At 48.5% G+C, this 4,256-nt stretch overlaps 1 pseudogene; it reads right to left on the minus strand.

Annotated features, from left to right (window-relative positions):
• Positions 1–391: 391 nt before the first annotated feature.
• LOC115651291 lies at positions 392–1,285 on the minus strand (annotated as a pseudogene).
• Positions 1,286–4,256: the final 2,971 nt, after the last annotated feature.

A 4,256-nucleotide genomic window follows, 5' to 3' on the forward strand; every position in this document is an offset into this window, starting at 1 on the left:
CTAAGCGTCTCCAACACCTCACATGAGGCAGGGAAGTACTTTTTCACATGTGGGGAATTCAGGTACAATGAAGCTAAGTGACTCACTAAAGACTACACTGGGAGACTGTGGTGGAGCAGGAAATTGTATCCAGGTCCCCAAAGCCCTAGGACACCACCCTAACCTCTGGCCCATCCTACCTGCCTGATTTCACACTACTCTTCCAGACTGTTAAGTAACAGCAGACAATTCTGATGCAAGTGTCATAAGTCCCATTATACCAGCTACCCTTGGAAGTGGGATCTGGATTTGCCTCTAGCCAGCCATAGACAGAGAACACCCTTATGTACTTCCAGGACAGAATCTCCTCTACTACCACCCCCAGCCACTGCCACCATGATTATGGCCTTAGCTATGGTTCCCTGACCTCCTTGTTCCTCAGACTGTAGATCAGGGATTCAGCATGGGGGTCACCACTGTGTAGAAGACAGAAACCATTTTGTCCTGCTCTGGGGAGTGGGCAGACCTGGGCCACATGTACATGAAGATGGCCATCCCGTAGAACAGGGCCATGGCCATCAGATGGGAGGCACAGGTGGAGAAGGCCTTCCACTGGCCCTGGAGGGAGCAGATCCTCAGGACAGCAGTGACGCATACATAGGTGGCCAGGATGAAGGAGAAGGGGATAAGCAGGGTGAAAACGTCCCCACTGAAGATAACAGTCCCATTGTAGCTGGTGTCAGCACAGGCCAGCTGCATCACTGCCAGAATCTCGCAGAAGAAGGGGTCTATCTGGTTGGGGCCTCAGAAAGGCACCGACAGGCTGAAGACATGCACGATGGAGAGCAACAAGCTAACCATCCAGGAGAAAGCCACTAAGGCGATGCAGGCCCTGAGGCTCATGACCTCCATGTAGTGCAGTGGGAGGCACACCACCATGTAGCAGTTGTAGGCCATGACAGCCAGCAGGAGGCACTCATTAATCACACAGGACAGCACTATGTATATCTGCCCCTTGCAGCCGATGTAGGAGATGGCCCTGTGCCCAGACTTCAGGCTGTGCAGCATGCCAGGGACGATGCTGGAGGCTTGCAGATGTCCAGGAAGGAGAGGCTGCTAAGGAAGAAGTACATGGGGGTGTGGAGGTGCAAATTGAGGCGGATCAGCCCAATGATCACCATGTTGCCAGGAGGGTGACCAGGTAGGAAGCAAGGAACAGAGCCAGGTGCATGGCCTGCGCCATGGGCCAGCTGGAAAGGCCCAGCAGGATGAACTCGATCACTAATGTTTCGTTCCCCTTTCTCATGCTGCCAGTGGCCCACTGCCTGTTGTGGAGGAAAGGGAAAGACAAAGAAACACTCTCAGGACCCTGTGCTGCTGCAGAATCCACCCCTTGCTCTGCACGATCTGAGCTCCCAAGTGGAGACAAAACATTCTGCAGGCCTTTGTATTTGCAGAGAAATCCTGCCCACTATTAAACAGGGGAAGCCTGCCTGACTCTGCAGATGGCCTTCCTTGATATTTATACATGACAATCATGCCAATCAAACCTAGCTCTTCTATCGTGCTTATGAGCCAGGGACATTTTGTTGCCAATTGGCAGACAGTATAAAGTTTTACAAGGATTCCCTGGGTCAGATGTATGGGTATTAAGTGGCATATGAGGTCTCCACCAAGATCCAGTATTCCACTGATCATCATGAGCATTGCGGACTGTTTCTACGGATAATGTTTAAGGAATATGTAGCTGTGCTGAAAATTAGGTTCCCAAGGTCTGTAAGTTAAGGCAGGTCACCAGAAGATGGCAAACCTGCTCCTGACAGGTAGGAAGGGACACTTTTCTCTCCTTTGTGTGTATTGTGTAATGTCTGCTTCACAATGGAGGCCTGTCTACAAACTGAGCCGAACGCTAATCAAGAGACGGTGCAATCGACAAGAAAGAGGCACACGGGAAAAAACAGCCAGCAGGAGGTGTCCAGTTTATGAATAAAGGCATTGGATTGGGGGGTGTAACTGGGGGCATAGAGACACATCCAGGATCTTTTCCACTGGTGGGGCAAGCTGACAGTGTGACTTGCCTCGTGAACAGACGATCATAGCCGGGCCTGGTTGTGAAATGCTGGAAGGATTTGGGGTGAACTTTTGCTCTGTAAGATAGGCAGTAACTAGTTCCATCAATCTAGGGTCTAGAATGAGTGTTGTTTTTATTGTATATTGTAACTGTTTCTTTCCAGTACTTCTCCCTCCTCTTATTAGAATTAATAAACTCTTGACTGATGTCACTATAAAGGTATTTCAACGCTGTGTGCGGGGGAGAGCTGAGGTGGAAGTGGGACGCAGGGGTGTGCAGCTTCTTTGGGAGCAGCAGCTCTGTAAGTGCTGCAAGGGGCCAGTGGAGCAGGGGCTGGACGCTCCAGGGAGACGCTGGGAGGGTTCAGGGTTGGAGTGTGCCGATCGCTGCTCTGTAGAGAGAATAGGGCCAGCGTAGACATGGAAGGCAGTGTGTGTGTTGCCTGTAGCCGGTGGAGTCGGGGAGATAACCCCCAGTAGGCACAGATATGGCTCCCTCACACTAAGGGCAGGTGGTAGTAAAGAGCCTGACTGGCCTGGGTTCCCCAGGCAAAGACGACTGTTGCCTGCCGACAGTGGGAAGGCAAGGTGAGGGCACGAGGCTTCAGCAGAGTTACTGAGCACGCTCCATCCACATGAGCATGCACGATACAAGCCAAGCAGCAGATCTGCGGGGTTCACATGACCCTGCATGCCCCTAATACGCATCTTCTCTGTCCCTGGGGAAGTGTTACACCACTTTTCGTCAGTCCATCTGTAACAATGCGGCCACTGGCAGGACACTACTGAGAGTGGACAAATTGCTTAGAGCAGGGCAGTCACAGCCCAAGGCTGGGGGTTCTTCACTAATTAGGCAAGCCAAACCAGCCAGAGAGGACTTCGGTTTTACCCCACAGGCTAACTAGAAGTCATACAAGCAATTCCCTCAGACACTCCAGTTCCCTTGTATCACCACCAGCACCATTCCTTATGAGGACGAATGGTTATGAAAACCATACCCCAGTTAAAAAAAGAGGTTCTCCTGATCCCAAAGGACCAAGCCCCAGACCCAGGTCAACATACATGTCAAATCTTACCCACAAATCGCGCTGTTGCCAATCCTTTAGAATCTAAACTCTAAATATTTATTCATAAAAAGAGGAGAAATGTAGATGAGAGTTAAAATTGGTTAAATGGAATCAAATATATATAACAATTGCAAAGTTTTTCGTTCAGGCTTGTTTCAGACTTGATGGGATTACTGCTGATTTAAACCAATCAAGTCTCTGGAGTACAAATATTCCATCTTGGATGGGTCGTTCAATCCTTTGTTAAAAGCTTCAGTTTCTAGCAAAGTTCCTCCAGTGGTTAGAAGCAGGATTGAAGACAAACTGGAGGGGTTTCCAGGGCCTTTTATATCCTCTGCATGTGGAAGGAAACCCCTTTGTTCTTACTGTGGAAAATCACAGCAGCAAGATGGAGTTTGGAGTCACATGGGCAAGTCACATGTCCATGCATGACTCAGTTTTCAGGTGGCAGCCATCGCTCACATGCTACCTTGAACCTTCCCAGGAAGGGTCCCATATGTGGACCCAAGGTCCAGTTAAGTGTTTCTTGATTGGGCACTTACTGAGAATAGTCCTTTCTCAAGAAGCTGTCCAAATGCTTCACTGATGCTACTTAGAATCAGACACATTTGGCTATGTACTAGTATCTCATACTCATAACTTCAAATACAAAAATGATGCTCACATACAGACAGCATAACTATAACCAGCAAATTACAACCTTTTCATAGACACCTTACTTGACCTCCTTTGTATAAGATTTGGTGCAACTATAGGACTTTGGTTGCAACAATGATCTATACGGTCACAGTTCATGTCAATAACGTCACACTATCTCACAGCAGTTGACACAAGGGGTTGGTATCATTCTGATGTGAAGTGTCACTACACTGATGTCGCTTGGCTGCTTGATCAATTTTTGAAACAAAAAGATGGGAATGGAAAACGAAAGGGCTGAAATGTGCCTGGCTCGGCTAGCTGGCAGGTAATGAAAGATGGGTCAAGCATCTCCAAAGGAGTAAATACCAGGGACACACAGGATTTATTGGAGGGTGAAACAACTAAAAGAAATAGGATGGAATTAAGAAAGGGAGAAATTTAGGCTGGAAATCAGGGACCATTCCCTAACTGTGATATCTATTAGCCAGCTACATTGTCAGT

This window comes from Gopherus evgoodei, chromosome 4 (assembly GCF_007399415.2).
Source record: "Gopherus evgoodei ecotype Sinaloan lineage chromosome 4, rGopEvg1_v1.p, whole genome shotgun sequence".
Classification (NCBI taxonomy): domain Eukaryota; kingdom Metazoa; phylum Chordata; order Testudines; family Testudinidae; genus Gopherus; species Gopherus evgoodei.